Source organism: Peromyscus californicus, unplaced genomic scaffold, assembly GCF_007827085.1.
Source record: "Peromyscus californicus insignis strain IS unplaced genomic scaffold, ASM782708v3 Scaffold_12__1_contigs__length_115047231, whole genome shotgun sequence".
Lineage (NCBI taxonomy): Eukaryota > Metazoa > Chordata > Mammalia > Rodentia > Cricetidae > Peromyscus > Peromyscus californicus.
Genome location: NW_026294413.1, coordinates 60,230,276 through 60,248,737, shown reverse-complemented (window position 1 = coordinate 60,248,737; position 18,462 = coordinate 60,230,276). Strand labels below are relative to the sequence as shown.

The 18,462-nt window shown below is 47.5% G+C and overlaps 1 protein-coding gene across 1 annotated transcript in view; it reads right to left on the bottom strand.

The window, feature by feature from the left end:
* Positions 1-17,558, bottom strand: part of Blk (BLK proto-oncogene, Src family tyrosine kinase) — a 45,776-nt gene extending 28,218 nt beyond the window's left edge. Inside the window, exon 1 of the mRNA XM_052734252.1 lies at positions 17,160-17,558. The gene's annotated coding sequence lies outside the window, so the exon portion shown is untranslated. The remainder of the gene's footprint in view (positions 1-17,159) is intronic.
* Positions 17,559-18,462: the final 904 nt, after the last annotated feature.

The window sequence follows — 18,462 nt, the reverse complement described above, 5'->3', positions numbered from 1 at the left end:
AATTTTTGTCGAAGTTAAATTCCTGTGAGTGGAATCTCAGGGGCATAAGCATCGAGCGTCCTCCAACAAGTCATCAGCCGGCCCCCCAGAGCAGCTTAGGGGCTTGTATCCCCCTGCAGAAATGCTTCTCACCCTGTGTCCTTCCCAGGTTTGTTTATTAAAAAGTATTCTTTACCTTTCAGTTTCACTTTTTTTTGTTAAACTGGTCATATATGCAGAAAATCTGAACATCTGGGGATTACACACATTCAAAAAGGAAAATCCCCTAAAACCCCAGCAGCAGTCTGTGGATATGGCTCTGTTGGTCATTCCCGCCTAGTGTGTACAAAGACCTGAGTTCCACTGCCAGCACCACACAAAGCCAGTATAGTGGTTCAGGCTCATGACGCTGCCAGTTGGGAGATGAAGTCAGGATGATAAGAAGTTCAAAGTCATCCTCTGCTCCATTAGGAGCGTAAGGCCAACCTGAGCTACATGAAACTTTGTCTAAAAAAAAAAAAAGAAAGAAAGAAAGAAAGAAAGAAAAAAGAAAAAAAAGAAAGAAAAAAGCCAAAACACCAAAAACCAAACAAACTAAAACTGAAATCACAGTAAACAAAAATATCTGCACCAACGGAAAACCATTATAAATAGTTACTATTAGCATTACCAGGGCTATTACATATACACACATACTTAAAATATCCAGACCACTTATCCTGTTTAGTAATTTAATTATTTCCTTGAACACTATTTTGTGAATTACACTTATAAGTAAATATAACTTACTTATATTTACTAAATAACTAAGTTAGGTAATTAAATAAAATATGATTTATAAGTAAGTAAATGTAGTTTTGACAGATTATTAACTGCCATTCTACATTATTTACTATTAATTTATATAACCACTATCAGCCAAATAACTTATTTTCAATGTTCAGTAATTATAACTTATAAATTATAATTATATATTATATATAATATCACATATTATACATAATTATATATTATAATGATAACTTATAGACTTGTAAACTATATATTGAGTTGTTTGTGAATTTAGAAGAGTTGCAATTACATTTATTGACTGATTTTTTTTTTTTTGTGTGTGTGTGTGTGTGTGTGTGTGTGTGTGTCGCACACACCGCAGTATGCCTGTGGAGGTCAGAGGATGACTTGTAGGAGCTGGTTCCCTCCTTGCACCACGTGGGATCCGGGATCAAACTCAGATGGCCATGCTTGGCGGCAAGCTCCTTTACCCATTCCTCATCCCGTCTGCCCTTGTGCGTTTTTAAAGCTGCAATTCTGTAAGTGGGATTCCGTGTCGAAACAAGGCACATGTTTTAGGCTTCTGACCTGTGATGGTAGGACTGATTTACACCCTCAGTGTTGAAGAAAAAGTTATTTTTTACTCCATTGTCAATGGAAAAACAAGGGTCAGGGGGAGTCAACCTTGCTGACTTCTCAAGTGGAAAGTGATAAATAAGACAATTTTAGCTTACACCTATTAAGATCTGTCATATTTATTAACCACAGCTTCTAGTGCTATGGTCTGGTTTCCTCATAATATGGCAGAGATTTTTATGTAAGACACATATATTTAATACGCACATCATTGTGTCATATGTTGCAGACGTTTTTCTCAACTTAGCTTTTTCATTTTCCCCTTGTTTGTGGTTCACTGCACACAGAGGCTCAGTAGTGTATCTGCTCAGGTTATTGATCCGTCTTATACAGAAATGTGCAACTGTTGAAACTTGCTCACTGTTAGTGGGAAATGTAAAAGATTTTCATTTCATTTGTTATTATTGTGTGTGCGCATGATGTGTGTGTAGAAGCAGGACAGCTTTGTGGAGCTGGTTCTCCTTTTACTATGTGGGCCCTGAATTCAGGCTGCTGGGTTTGTGCTGCAAACACCTTTGCCTGCTGGACCATCTCACAGGCCACAGAGATTTTAATTATGGCGACTATAGCATAGAGACGAACCTTCTCCCCACAGCCTTCAAAAGTCAAATGGGTTTTCTATCAATAGTCCAACAGAAACTTCACAAGCTGTTTCTAAAACTTGGTGGATGAGAAAAATGCTTAAGAATAGAAAAAAAATCAACGAAGGAAAAGAATAAGATGGCAAAGAGGTCTCAGTAAAAACTGCAGTGACTGGGAGACGACAAAGGAGTACACACACACACACACACACACACACACACACACACACACACACACAGACACACACATCACAAGCACCACTCACCACACATGGAAGCACACTAGACACCAGACAGACACCGTAGATCACCAGAAAGAAGGTCACTCAGTGGCTGATGCTGTGACATCTGATTTTTCCGTCAAAATGTGAAACTGTTCCCTCCCCTCACAGCTGTGCCCTAATATCAAATCTAAGTTGATGAAAGATTTAACAACCAAAGGCAGACTTTAAAACTGTTAGAGGAGAGAATAGGAAACCAAATAAGAATGGTTATTGAATTGGAAAGTCAAGTATTATATAATAAAATTTTAAATACCCCCGTCTTTCTCATGACCCAAATCCTATCATATATTCTCAGGTCTGTTCCTGGAGGCCTTGTGTTCCCTGCACAGAGCCACACATAGAAACTACCCCTGCATAGAAACCACATAAATCCTTCTTCTTTTTTTTTTGGTTTTTCAAGACAGGGTTTCTCTGTGTAGTTTTGGTGCCTTTCCTGGATCTCGCTTTGTAGAACAGGCTGGCCTCGAACTCACAGAGATCCACCTGCCTCTGCCTCCCAAATGCTGGGATTAAAAGCATGCGCCACCACCCGGCACATTACTCCTTCCTGCCAGGACTTCATTCCTTGTTCTTTCTAATTTGTTTTTCAAAAATAATTTAAGAATAATTTTGAGAAAAAGTTCTCTATTAATTACATTAACATTACATTTATGGTCATACATTCTTTTTGAAGAAGTGGCCAAGTTTGAATTGTATTTATTTATGTGTGTATGTCATGTGCATGCACGCACACACACACCAGCACATGTGTGGAGATCAAGGATGATCTGTGGGTGTCCATTCTCTCCTTCCACCATGTGGAGTCCAGGGATTGAACTCTGATTGTCAGACTTGACCACAAGTGCCTCTACTCAGTGAGTCATCTATCTCCCTGGTCCAACCTTTCTCCGGGTCACAAGAACCCTGGGCAGGATGTCTCCAGACCCTGTCTTACGTGTCTCACAGGCTCTCTCAGGACCGTCAGCAATCCTTTCTCCTTTTGACTTGTTGATGGCACAGATTAGTGGGCTTCTCTTTTCATTGTGGGGTGGAGGGGTGGATCCTGGGGTGTGTGTGTGTGTGTGTGTGTGTGTGTGTGTGTGTGTGTACGCACATGCATACACATAGACACTAGTAATAAATAAAAAGAAATATTCCCTTCTAAATCAATAGGGTAAGTTTATATAGAATCTCTCCCTGTCTCTCATTTTGAGACGGGCCCTAACTATGTAGAACACATTGGTTTCAAACTCATGATCCTTCTGCCTCAGCTTTCTGAGTGCTGGGATTACAGGCATGACCACCTCATGCCTGGCTTGACAGTTGATTTCTTATACACAACACGAGATTTCATATGAAACAATATGCACGTATTACAAAGAAGAGTGCTAACACAGGAACTTATACAGAAAAGCATCCCCATGATTTTAATATCCAGAGGCAGCCTCTTGATTATTTGAATTTTACTTATTCTTCTTCGGGGAATGTGCATGTTTTTAAGTGGAATACGATGACATGCGGTCTGTGGAAGGGGAGGTACTGCCCACGTCCTGACATTACAGTTTGCAAGGTTTGAGGACTAAAGCCCGTTTGCCAGTGTCCTCGTCTCTTGAGTCTCCTTCACTGTCTGGTAAAGTGGAGGCGACAGTGATTAGCAGTTCACAGCATCTCCCAGAAGACTGCAAGTGGAGCTGGGTCTGACACAGCGTCTGTGGGAGGGAGCACTGGCTGACACGTCACCTGAGACACTTTGCCTTTTCATCACTCAATATTTTATCAGAAGCTTCTCTCTCACCTCGCCGACTTGAACACGCTTTTACAGCTCTCCTTGCTACGCATGTGTATGAGTATTTGCATGGGCGAGCTTACCTTCATCTGACCCCACGCATGTGAGCTGGTTACTGTATCTCCCGGCACTTCAGGCTTTCTAGGTTCTCAGAAGGAAAACCAGTTTGGACTGGTTCCTAGAAACTGTTTCAGGATCCCTGACCCAAGTCACCAAGTCGCTTGCTAGAAAGGCTATGACAGTGTCAGCTGCCTCCTGTGATGGCAGCATGGTCTCTACTACCCAGGACGATCCCAGAGATGGTCTGATTCCTCCCCCAAGAGGATCCCATCATCCCTCAACAAATGCTTTCCAGAGCCAGGATGCTGGCGAGTACTGGGGCCATGGAGAGTTCATGTTCAGAATGACATGGGAGGAGAGCCAAGAGAAGGCAGTAGCAAACAAACAAATCACTGAGCAGGAATTCCCAGCAGAGGCGAGTGCTGTGGAGAAAGTCCATCAACCACACCAGAAGGGCCGGACTGTTCAGATAAAATCTCTTCCAGCATTGGGTGAAAGTCATCATGCTTGGGGATGAATGACAAGGAAGTATTGCTGGGTTGGGGGTGGGGTGGGGAGGCAAAGCCCAAGTATGGCTTCAGCATCATCCAGGAGCAAAAGGTAACGCACTGGAGTGCAATGATGCAGGGACCACAGAGGAAGTGGGCATAAGTCTAGGAGGAGCTGGGATTTCATTGCTAATACCAGGATGACCCACTGCATGCTTTTAAGAGCCAACGTACCTTTTACAAAGATCACTGGAGCTGCTGTGTGGAGAAGACTGGGAGTGAGAGCGGAAAGCAGGGGTCCTAGGCAGGAGGAGAAGCAAGAGACTGTGGCTGGGACACGGGTGTTGTCAGCAGATATGGGGGCATAGATGGAAACAGGCGATGCCACCGGCATCTCACTACATCACATCTACAACGTGTGATGACCTCTGTTGGAGGGTCGGGCTATCTGCAGCGGGAAGAGCCACCTCAGCCTTTCCGAAGAAGATTAGGATCTGTGTTCAGAATCAGAGTCCCGTCTCCAGCAAGCACCTGAAACCCCAACCACATTGTGGAAACTCATGAAGGCAAATGTCCTTCTGGGCAGCATGAGCTCATATGCAAGCCATGTCTGAATTGCAATTGTGCCAACATCTGGTCCCTGCAGGAGCCTGAGCTTAAGAATCTGTGCCTGGTGGATAAAGGTGGCTAGTGCCCATGCGAGACGGAAGGCTGGGCACTGAGCTCACCTGGGACCCAGGGGCCCACTTCTCTGCCTGATTCATGAAGTGATAGTTACTGGCTGAGTACTCCCTCCACCCAGCTTCAGTTTCCACATCTACCAAGGGAACCCTAGGGTTCTTCATTCCTCCGTGTGGTGACTAGGTCATAGGGCCAGCCCAGTCCAAACCATCCCCTGATGACTCCTGAAGCCACGACCTGCTTCTGAGAGCGGGTGCTCTTGCTATTATGGGAAATGTGCTTCTTGGCTTCGCAGGGTCACTCCCCTCTCTGACAGGGGACCCTTGACTCAAGTCCAACTGATTGGGGGGTTATGTAATAGGCCTATCTGTATGCAATGGGGCCGAAAGTCCCCATTGCAGAACTGAGGCTGGCGGGTCCTCCCAGACAGGACTTGGCTATGTCCTGAAGACCCCAGTTTGGCTAGGAAGGCTGGTCTTCAGAAGTATGGTCCCTGTTTGTCATGGCACAAGTGGTCATCCCTTACATCCTGGAGGCTGCCCACAGTTGTGCATCTGAGAATAGAAAACCACCCTTGAAAGATTACACAGGGTCTGAACTACCAGGGTATGTGAGGAGTCTGGAAGACCACAACACTCATGAGGGAGAAAGGACCAGAGGAAGGGCCATAGAACTCAGAGACCAGCTGACAGTGTCAACTGTCAGACAATTAATTCTGGGTCTTTGTGTGTGTGTGTGTGTGTGTGTGTGTGTGTGTGTGTGTGTGTGTGTGTGTTCATGTGTGTGTGGGTGCACATGCATGCATGTCTGTGGAGGCCAGAAGTCCACCTGAGTGTCATTCCTCAGGAACTGTCCGCTTTGCGTTTTTGAGACAGGATTTCTCTCTGGCCTGAGGTTCACTGATTCAGCTTGACTGGCTGGCAGGCTGCAGGGATTTGCCTGTCTCTGCTTCCCCGGTGCTGGCAGGACAAGAATGTAACACCATGCTTGACTTTTAAAGCTTGGGTTCTGGGGATCAAACTCAGGTCATTGTGCTTGTTCAACAAGCACTTTACCATCCGGGCTCTCTCCTCAACCCACCTCTGAGAACTCTAGAAGATGGCTCAGACTGAAAACGGACAGAACTAAGCTTTTGACCTACTCACCACCCTGCTAGGCCCAGATCTTTCCATTTTAGACAGCCACTCCACGTTCCTTCCCATATTCATGCATGATTAATTTCTATTGCTGCCCTCATCAACATGGTGGCATAATTGGACATGTCTTGTGGCCTCCATCCCTGATATTTTACTTGATCTGAACTGTCTTCTCCCTTACCGAGACACCAGCAGGTCCCCTCTGGTTTCTCTGCTCCTTCTCGTGTCCCCCAATCAGGCCTTCCCAAAGGGATCAAGTTACCCACCTATGACACTGCGTCTCTACTGTACACAGACTTCACTCTGCCCCAGGCAGCCCCTAGCCCCACTGCCCCACTTTACAACCAAGGAAACAGACTAGACAGATTGGCCAGGTCTGCCAGAGGTACTTTAACTGCATGGGAGGTGAGAGGGGACAAACACAGCCTGTCATCATTCCAGGGTGATCACTCCCGGACCTCAGACCTCCATATTCTATGTTCAGCGTTCTTTGGTTATGATTGTACAGTTACAGAGGGACATGAGTGCCTCTTTCATGAGCAGACAGCTGAGCTTTTCATGGTTATCTCAAGGACAGATTGTGGCTCTGGTTTTGTTTTGAATGTGTGTTTCAGTGAGCTGGAATGGCCACCTGACTCAGCCACGGATGGCACATGGTCAAGGTGATGAGGGACAGAGAACCTGAGAGCTTGCACAGACCCCATTCACTTATAAAACAGAGGAGGTGCTCCTTAAGTTGTTGCCCAAGATGGATGCTGAAGTAAAATGGTCCTTGTATCGGAAAGAGAAAGTGTGATTCTCAGTAGAGCCTTCCTCTTGTTGAACATAACACAATGCTAAACTTGCTGTGACTCAGAAAAATCCTCAGTATTTTTCTCACTAAAGGCAGGGCAGTGAGCTGGAGTCTTTCCAAGGCAGACTTCTCCTATTGCAGTGGACCCCAAAACCCACTGAGGCCAGGGAAGCGAGCTGCTCTGCTGACCACGTTCTCCTCCACAGTGCCCACACAGAGTCCAGGATTTGAGGTTTGCTGATAGACCGCACTTAAATGGCATGGAATTGAACAATTCTCCCCCGAGGGTGCCAAAAACATGCTAAACTGGTCTTTCTGACCATTCTGGAGGCTCTGCGGGATGGTGCGACCTCCCCGGGTCACCTGGTATGAACCACTTCCCCTTGGGGCTTTGTTTCCTTATCAGCGTAACAATGGCTTTGCGGGATGATCCCCAAGTAGCACCAACCCCATAGTTAGCAGTCCCATGAGTCTACTGCAGGTTTATGGAGGTGCTGAGAAGCAGTAGGGTGTAGGGGGAACCTAGACCTATGCTCAGACTTACCGAGACATGGGGTAAAACAACCCTGTACCTCTAAAGTTTAGGGGGCCCATTCCTGAACTAACGACAGTGTGATCACCAGCCTCCTCCTGAACAATGAGGGACACACTGAAGAGGAGGCTGGAACCTGGGTATGCTCTACCAAGACTCAACACCAGAGAACACACAGAGCACATGCCAGAGCCACACTGTGTGAAAGAGAAGGGTGGGGTGTGAGGATAAAATGGCAAGAGGAAATATTTTATCAAGCACGTAGAATTCAAGAGAATCTTGGCCTAGTCTTTGTTGCTTAAGTGATGTTTTTTAAAAAAACAATCATATTATGTTGCCCCAAAGACCTTAAAGGTAGATTTGGACTTGTGCATCCTAAGGTAAGGCAAAGAACCAGCCTCCCACTGAGTCCAAGAGACAGCTGGTTTCTGTTCTCACCTTTGCCTCTCAGACCCCTTCGTGCTGGGAACACAGTTCACACAGCACATCTTTCTCTTTTTTGAACGGATGAGTGAATCAATCAATCGATTGGTCAATCCAGGAAAACCAAAGCATAAAAAAACGGACACTTCTTCACCTCCCAAACTCCCTACTGCCTCACAGAATGTACACTTCACCTTACAAAGGTACAAAGACATCGTTAAGAAGTCACTGGACTTGAAGGTTCGCATCTCTTCGTGGGTGCAAAAAGAAAAAAAAAGTTCTCAGCCTCGGAGTAAGACAGGAGAGTTCGTTGTTAATAAAAACAGCTATTTGGAAGGACCTTAACTGTCATCAGGGAGTCAACAGACTAGCAGGCTGACATCTTCCACAGGTGGTTGAGAGCATTTGCTCTCTTGCATTTCAAAAGGCCCCTTCAGCCTTAGCTAATAAGGTGGCTGCATACAGCTCACTGACAGTGGGAAGAGCCATCATCCACAAGCCCTGGCAAGCTGTTCTGACTCTCAGGAGGGAAATGTGAATGAAGTTGGTGGAATCCACCTGGTCTAAAAACACCAAAACGTTTCCTTTAACTAGGAACCATACATATGGAGCTGTGGGTGTAACTCCGTTGACAGAACTGAAAGCCTTACCAGCGTACACAAAGCCCTGGGTTTGATCCTCAGCATCTCATAAACTAGGTATGGTAGCATACACCTGTAACCCCCCCAGCACCCAGGAGCTAGAGGATCAGGAGTTCAAGGTCATCCTTAGCCTCATAAAAAGTTTTAGCCAGCCTGAGCTTCTTGAGACTCTGTCTCCAAAAAGTATTTTGGATTTCACAGTCTCCTTAGTGACTATGATGAAATTGAAAATATTGTCCCCAGAAAATATGCTTACCGTAAACATGCCAGTTCTAAAAAGTGGTTGCTTTTTATTTTTGAAATATAGTAAGAGAGTCTACTTTTACTACTATTAAAATTAGAATATAAAAAAATTTTTTAAAAATAGAAATTTATAGCTGGGTGTGGTGGGGAACACCTTTGTCCCAGCACTTGGGAGGCAGAGGCAGGTAGATCTTTGAATTCGAGGCCAGCCTGGTCTACAGGGTGAGTTCCAGGACAGCCAGGGCTACACAGAGAAACCTTGTCTCAAAAAACAAAAGCAACAACAACAACAAAATAGAAATTTAGGGACTGGAAAGGTGGCTTAGTGGTTATGAGTAGTTGCTGCTCTTGGAGAGAACTTGAGGTCAGTTCCTAGCATCCATATGGCAGCTCATAACTTTCTGTAACTCCAGCTCTGGTCTGATGCCCTCTTCTGGCCTCCAAGGGCACATACATGGCATACACCCCCCACCTCTGAGAGAGAGAGAGAGAGAGAGAGAGAGAGAGAGAGAGAGAGAGAGAGAGAGAGAGAGAGAGTCTTTGTATGCTACATTAATTTGGCACCCACTTTCAGGATCCCTTTTCCTGGCAGTCTACAACAGATTCGCAGACTTCTGATTAAGAACAAACTAGCGCAAAGCTCTGGGGATTGTTTCCTTATGAGTCACTTCATTTCCCAGGCAGGAAAGTCTGTTCTCCGGCCAAAGACCACATCACAGCACTGGCCAGCAACTATGGTTGTCAGGGAGCCAGATGACAGAGGATAAAACTCTCAGCCACCATCGTCATCACTTACAATGTGCCTCGATGCCAACCCTATTCTGCCCCCCCAAATAAGCATCTTGTGTTCCCAATTAATTGCCGTTCCTTGGAGGGATTAGGAAAAGACAGCCTTCGGTTACATGATGCAGCTCAGAATAGCTTTGCCTGTGTGCTATTTTTTTTTTTTTAAGCACAGCTCTGTGTGAAATCATTAAAAAAATAAATAAAACCAAACTAGAAGTCCAGTATTTATGCAGTCTTGGGGATGACCATTGTGCCATAGAGTCACGGGAAGATGCTTATGTTAGGATGGAAAGAGAAGGAAAAAGCAGAACCAAAGTAATGTCCCACCCATCCGTGATAAACTATGCCCAGGAAAAACCAAAGTGAGCAGGTCTTAGGACCAGCATAAGCAAAGCCAGCCGAATCAGGGTTCGTGTCTGTTTTCAGCATTACCTTTGGGGTTGCATAATTTTTACAGATTTGAAGTCAGGAGACAGATGATACATCTGTATTAAATTAGCCTACCCTCCCAGTGGTTCTCCGTCCCTGGTCTCAGCAGCCTACTCCTTCTGTGGCTTCCCTTGTGACTGGCTTTGGGGGTGTAGGACCAGGGCAGAGCTAGCAGAACCCCCAGACTCAGACGACCACAAACCCCAAGTCTGGTGTTAGAAAGAGCAGAAAAGACACCATCAGAGTTTCCAGCGTGTATCCGTCCTGTTTCCCTTCAGACCCTCCTAGTTTCTATCCTCAGAAGGGGTCGGCTTCTGTAAACAAGGGTGTGTGTGGGGCGGGGAGGGGGCTCCATGTTTAAATTCGTGGGGTTTGTGGAACAGACATGTCGTCTTGTTTGTGCATACCATTAGAGACTGATGTTCACATTCATATCACTCACAAACAGACGGACGTTTGGAGTCAGATGTAAATGGCTTGTCTGTGGTGACCAATTAGTGGTGAGAAACATTACAGTCCCTCAGTTGCCAAGACCCTGGCCTGGCTCAGCTTCCGCCTGGCATCTGCGGTCCTCATGGTATTCCCATGAGAGCGTCAAGTCAACTACTCCCACGCAGCTACCGAGAAGACTGTGGATAGGTTCCTACCGCAGAATCTGAGGGAAAGAGACAGCTCCAACACGGAGAGGCTCCAAAAGCTGATGAGGGGTCAAGGTCAGATCCAAGTGAACTGCCTACAGGTCTTCCCTCAGAGCCCTGCTGAACTCCTCTAGCGGGGCTCCCTAGAGAGTCTCTTTCACGGTCAGCCCTTCTTGAGGCTGGGGGAAGTGAGCAAGAACCTAAGTGAGCTCTCTGACCCCAGTGCTCTTTCCAGTCTGGGCACACAAATGGCCTGGCTTCCTTTTCTGCTGGATCAAAGCATTCTGAAGGACCATGGGGACAGTTCCACAGTCCACTCATTGGACTGTTGGAATGAATGATTGACATGCAAGGCTGCCTTTCATGACCACTCTCACTCCTGTGTTCCACAGGCTTGACACAGGGTCTTGATCTCTGACTAACACACCGTGTAGCAACTGAGGGGTGACAGACAGTTGCAGAGTTGAGAGCCAAAGAGGCAGAGGAATGTGAGGAGAACTTCACCCCAAAGGCAGCAGGATAGTAGGGAGGGACCAACGACGTGGGAAAGATCTTCCCTAGGAAAACAAGGGAAGGATACCACACTAACAGCCCACAGGGCGTAGAAACAGGCTTAGCAGGAACATGTCCCTAGGCAAGCAGGCGCCAGAGTCTCCTGGGGGTAGAAACTGCCTCAGCCAGAGGTTGTAGGTAACGGCTTGTGTCTTCCATGAGCATAGTTTAGAGCTCATCACATCCCGGGCCCTGGCCTCTCAGTCTGTGTACAGGTCATGCTGCAGCCTGATCTCAGTCTTCACCTCCATAACCATCTACCCCACTCCTCCCCAACTCCCATCCCCCCACCCTCACCTCCTAGCCTTGCTTCGGTGCTAAGGTTCTGACTAATGTTTGTTCAGACTAATCCCAAGGACAGGAGCCTGAGCTTGCACATCTCAGTCCTACCCCTACCCAGCTCTGGGCCCCTGGGCAGGTTCCTGCTGCTAACGCAGGGCTGTCTGGTAGAGCTTCCTGGTAGATTTCTAGGTGCCTGAGTCCTAACCACTCTTCACTGTTTGACTTGAGTACATGCTGTATCCACAGAGCCATCAAGGTCTGATGAGGGGTCTGAGAGGTAGCTTAACCTCCCCCACCCCCGACGCCCATCTGAAAAATCACAGTTGGAAACAGAGCTCAGAAAGAGGAAGGCGCCCAGCCAAGGCACGAGGCCAGGGCTCCAGTCTAGAAGTACAGTCTCAGAGACAAATGAGCCCGGCGGGGCACCGTCCACCTCCAGCATTCTATCAGCTTCTGGCTTTAACTCCACTCTTAACCCCAGCTCACCATCTTGTCCTGTCCATACCATCAGCACCCTGTTTGGTGATCCTAGGCTGTGGCTCTGCTCTACATCAACATGGACTTTGAAACTCCCTCCTCCCTCCTCTCAGGCCAGCTTCTAGAAAGAGCCTAACTTGCAAGTACTCAGCTGCCTCTAATCTGAGCCTTGTATTCCAGTGGGGCCACTGGGCCTCTCACCTTCAGAGTCCCCTTACCTTAAATCTTTACCCAGATTCTGACATTGGAACACGATTTGGTCATCTATAAAATTCATGCTCCAGAACTGTGCAATGAAGTTACAAAATAAATAAATAAATAAAAGTAAATAAATAAATCGCAAACCCCACTTCATAATGCTTTAATTACATTCGTGACTTTGCACTGGGGCTGTTTTTGTAGCTGGCAACAGGCTGAACATGCCTGCTTTAGAACACTGACTTCCTCTAGAACGCCCACCTGAAGTGAGGTGGTGCCTTTACCTGCAACCCTGGTGACCACATCTGCCCTTCTCAATGACAGTAACAGGCCCCACACTCAACAATATTCATCAGCACCCATCTGTACCTCAACACCCTCACAGCATCCAGCTAGATGCCACAGATCTAGATGACACAGGGGCAGAACTGGTGCCAGCAGGAGCACTAGACATTCTATCTATCTATCTATCTATCTATCTATCTATCTATCTATCTGTCTGTCTGTCTGTCTGTCTATCTATCTATCTATCTATCTATCTATCTATCTATCTATCTATCATCTACCCACCTATCTAATCTCTCTATCTTTATCTCTTTTGAGATAGAGTCTCACTATGTATCCTTGGCTGGCATGGAATTCATTATTTAGACCAGACTGACCAAGAGCTCATGGAGATCTGCCTTCCTCTGCTTCCTGAGCGCTGGTGTTAAAGACGTGTACTGCTATGCCTAACTGCTTTCACCTTTTAAAAATCTCCTACCTATCCTCCAGCTCTAAGCATCTTGTCAGTTATCCCTCCTCCAGTTTGCCCATCTCCTTCATCCCATCATGCCCCCATTCCAAGCCTGCACATAGGAATGGGATTGCCAGGCCTAGGCTCCAGAGAGCAAGTGTCTCTGCCCATCTCAGAGGTAAACGACATCTCTTTTCTCTTCTCCCTTCCAACAGAGCCATGCCATGCCAGAAACCCATCCTGCCTCCCTGCCTGGTGAACAAAGACCTTTGCAGACGACGTCTTCCTACAACATGACTAGTGCACGACAGAGCTAGGAAAAGTCTCCCTGCGACCCAGGGACAAGTGGCTGAGCTGCGCCCTGCCCACAGGAATTAAGCGGAAGTCATTCATTCCCAGATCACATCAGTAGCTCAAACCTTGCTGCCTAAGGGAAGACGGTGCAAACCCTAGGGCTCTCTACGCAAGAGAGTGCGCACTGTACCGTAGATGACACCAGCTCCTAGAGGCCTCTCTCCTCTTTCCTTGTAGGCCTTTCCTTCACCATTTCTTAGCAGCCTCTAGTCAACAGCCACAGGCTCAGAGCACTCAGTGGCTCCAGTAAACATGTCAAGAGCCCTGGTCTTGAAGGTCAAAAGTGATTTGACCCGGGAAGGCGGGACATCTAAAGCCCTTGTGGATACCACAGTGGATTTGTGGACATAAGCATCCCCTACATTTGTTGTGCAGGCCAGATGTGTCATGTTTTTCTGCTATTGGTCCTGGAGCAACATCCCAGGTCTCAGGTGTACAGAGGCCAACAGGGTGGAGACGACAAGGCCTCCCAAGAACTCCTTGCTGTAAGGTTGGGGAATTAGCATCCTTTTGGTGAGGGAGGGCTGGGAGGCCCACTGTCACCTTGGGGGAGACGTTGCTCTGCAGTAGAACCTGTATTCCATCTTGTGGTTCTGTTTAGGATCTCCACTTGGAGGGGCTGTGGCTACTGTTGGACATGGCGAGGAAGCAGAACACAGAGCCATCAGGCCACTGGCTCACTTTCCCTCAGCTGGCAGGTTCCAGAGCCATGTCCCCTTCAGACCTCTGTCCCACGCCACCTCAAGGGAAGTAGAATGCCCCAGAATTTAGGCATGCCTCTTCCCCTGAATGTGCTGCTTCAGAGCCCACGGCACAGGCCATGGAGACCATCCTGGAGTTGACCATGGTTAACAGTGACAATCGGAGCTCGGCCCTTCCTCCCCCAGCTTTCCTCCTCATAGCCTAACCGCCCCTCACACTCTCTTTCATTGTTCCTTCTTTCACCCAAAAATGGTCCTCAAGCCTGGTAGGTCAGGCCTCGGACCCCAGCCACTCAGGAGGCGGAGGATGGAGGACTGAAGTTCCATGCCTGTCTGGGCTACAGAATGAGGTAAAGGACAGCCTGGACACCCAGTGAGACTCTGTCTCAGAATGAAAGAATGAAAGGGGAAAAGGGGGGGCTGGGTTATCTCAGGGGCACAACACTTTTCTAGCAAGCTTGAGACCTTAGGTTCAATCCCAAGTTAGGGAGAAAAAAGAAGAGAGGAGAAGAGAAGGGAAGGGAAGGGAAGAGAAGGGAAGAGAAGAGGTTCTTCATGAGAAGATAGGAGGGGACTCCAGGATAACGTAACCCAGCACAGCACAGCACAACATAAACCACATTGGTGGGAAACGTCCTGAGTCTAGGTCATAACCACTGTTCTCTGTTTTGATTTTCATCTCAGGGCTGTGATTCACATCTAAGCATCATCTTCCTGAAACGTTATCAGTCTTCTTCTTCCTCTCTAGGTTCCGAGGTGTCGCTAATCTGGCAGAGGCATCAATTTTGAGGAAAGTGCATCTGCTCTGGCAGGCCTGCTGAGGAAACGCTGGCGGCCCTGTCCTACAGCTCCTTTCCACAGACCTGAACCTTACAGCAGGCCACTGAGTGCCGGTGTCAGCCTCTGGTCCCTGTCCTCCACACCACCCACCGTACTTCACTCAGAGAGAAGCATTTTCAAACACAGACCGAAGTTGCTAGGCCAGCCGTGGACTCCTGAGGGACAATGGAGCCCAAAGGATGGCTGGCTCCATTTGGTTGAGAGGCACCCTATGCTGGTCTGGGTACCCCCTTGCCTTCTTCTTGAAGAACAGTTGAGCTTGGGAGGCTGAGTCCACAGCAGACAGTGAGCGCTGCAGAGCAGGACAGGCTGATGTCAGCCCACAGCCCCTGACACGAGGGAGAGCCCCCAAATGTAAATCCAACAAAAAACAGAAGAAAAATCCAGCAAGGAGCAGGAAATACAATGTGGTCCTGAAGTCGATGGAGGATCAGAAAGAGCAGCAAAGGTCTCCTGGGTTCCAGAAGGTTCAAAGACAAGTTTCCCCAGGAGTACTCATCATGTGACCACATGAGGTGAGATGAGTATGAATTTTTAATTTTTTTTTTTGAACTTCTTATTTTGGAAAATTTCAACGATTGTGGAAAAACGGCAGTCACCAGAACTAAGATACTAACACTGGTGGAGTGGTACCAGAGACATTGATCTGTAACTTCACCACCTCCGCTTGATTGGGGGACCCTGTCGGTCTTGAAGGTTAATACATTAGAGAAAACCCCTCAGTTTGGACCTCTGTGGTCTTGGCAGCTTGGGGGAAGGAAGTGCCTGGTGGCAGAAGCTCACAGCAACAATATGTCTTATCCCTGGTGTGGCTGATCTTGGTAACTCGGCTAAGCGGCCATCTGTAAAGTTACCCTGTCCAGCTGCTGTTTCTGTCTCTCGTACTCTAGACCCAGTCTGCCTGAAGGTCAGGGGAACTAGCCCTCCCACCTGCAGGCATGTCAAGAGAATCCCCCCACAGTTCCAGCTCGTGGTAACACTGGTTGTTTGTTGGTGTGGGCCAATGAGGATGACTAAAACGACCAATCACAAAGCGAATAGAGACGCTTTGAAAGCGTGTATGTGTGTGCACATGTATGGGTGTTGTTCCTCAGGGGCTATCCACCTTGCAGGTTTTTTGGTTTGTTTGTTTGTTCAGCTAGAATCTCTCACTGGAGTAAAGATTGCAGAGTGGGAGAGACTGCCTGACCAATGAGCCTCGGGGTTCCCTCTGTCTCCACCTTCCCAGGACTGAGATTACAAGTGTGTGCTACCATGCCCAGGCTTTTCCCATGTATGCTAGGGAATCAGGTTGTCTTGACACTTCCAAAGCAAATTCTTTACTGATTGAGCTAGCTCCCTAACCCAAGTCCAAGATACTTTTAAAAAAAATCCTTTCAAGAAAGCCTGATGTAGTGGCACAGGCTTTTAATCCCAGCACTCAGGAGGCAGAGGTAGGCAGATCTCTGAGCTCAAAACCAGCACAGTCTATAAAATGAGTGCCAGGACAGCCAGGGCTACATAGAGACACCCTACTTAAAAAACCAAAAATCAAACAAAAACAAAGAAAAAATCCTTTAAAAACATGTTATCTATCAACTATTTATCTTTTTCCTCAGTTTGCGTTTACTAATAAAACATATCTTGGCCAAAAAGATCCTTATGAAACCAGTTCTGTCTTTTCATCATCCCCTGAATACCTGAAAAGCCAGACGATTCCACTCAAAAACAAAGTAAGAGAAAGCAACAACCAGACATTGACCTTAAGCCGGATGGTGCACATGTAACTGCCAACCTCACTGGGCTCTGCAGAGTGGCTCCAGCTGCCTTTCTTTCTAGGAGGCTGGGGAACTTGCCTCTAGCCCCACAGCTGGTCAGCAGTCCCCATCCATTTTCTCCCACAGCCCAAGCTCTCTGTGGGACCTTCACTATTCTTCCCATCTTGGAGCCTCAGACATCAGTCTACCCCGGATGGATGAACTTTCATAAATCCAAAGACTCCTCAGGGAGCAAACAGTGGGGTGTCTTATCCATAGCCACAGCACAGAGCACATGAGCTCCACATGTAACAACCAAGGCAATGTCCCTGCCCACTCACCCACCCCAGAGGCCTCAGAGCACTGTTCACGTCCTGTAGAGAGACGAACTGCCCAGAACCCAGCTGACAGACCTACCTCTCAGGGCTTCAACAGCTTCTCACCATAGCTCTTCGGATTCCAGGCTGCATATGATTGAAGAACCTTCTAGCAGTAACCAGGAGCTCTGGACCCAGTTAAGAAAAATCAATCCCATCCCCAGAGGGAGTCTTCTCATTTCAGTCAGCTTTGGTTGCTCGTGGCTTCCTGCCAGCAGCACACAGAGGGGTGTGGTGTGTGTGTGTGTGTGTGTGTGTGTGTGTGTGTGTGTGTGTGTGCCTGCTGCTGTGATCAGACCTCCATCAACTGCCCTAAGGAGCAGCCCAATGTAAGCTCCACCCTCCAGCTAAGTCTTCTGGGGACTTCTGGCTCCTCAGCCCCAGAGGTGCTCCTGAGGAAGCTCCATGGGCACCCAGCCTTCAGCCATGCTGGTCACGATGTCCCTGGGTCACCCCAACGTTTTCTCACTGGCTTTGGTTTCACCCGGTGGCTGGTGTTTTCTCTCAGCTGGTTCAGCAGGGTTAACACACCTCCAACTAACTCTAGGAAGTATTTTTTTCAGTGGGCTCTGTCTGGGCCACCTGTGGGAAGTAGGGCAGTGTCTTCTCAGTCCGTTGGCTTTGCTTTGCTTTTAAACGATGCTAATATTAGTGAGGTCACAGGATGCTGTGACCATTCAGTGGCAGAATGGGTGTGACTAGGGTATGTGGAATTGATGCTCAGTAAGTACAAATCCCCCATATTTGATAGTACTGCAGCCACTGCATGATTCTGACCTCAGAGGTTCTATAACCAACCACTCTACTTGGCAATGAACACTCAGAGAAGCGAGAGAGAGGTTGCAGGGGAAGGACCGTAGCACCATGGTTAGCCATATCCTTCCCCACATTAGTCAAGGGGCAAACGGGATCAAGAAAACTGCTAAGAGGACCTGCTGGCCCAGCAGACACCATGGCGCGCTGATCACCTGCTTATCCAGGCATCTAAGGGAGCCAGTGGGCAGATCTGCCCTTCTCTTTATGGTCTGGGAGCCTTGATGGAGTGTGTCATCCATCTGCCAGTTTCTACACTACAGCCCATAGTCTGTTTCCATATGGTGCTTCCTCCTGGGAGTTTAGGGCTAAGACAGTGTTCACGGCAGTTGTAGGAAAGAGCTATCACAAGTCCTTTGCAGCAGGGCTCAGAGCTCTGGGTTCTAAGTGCTGTTGCATGTCCCCAAAGGTTTGAATGGGGGGAAAAGCTGGATTCAGGTCTAAATGTTCCTGTCACAGTAGTTAGGACAGAGTAAGCAGCTGGAGTGTTCAGCTACAACAAACAGGCACTTGTGTGTGGAAACCAAGGG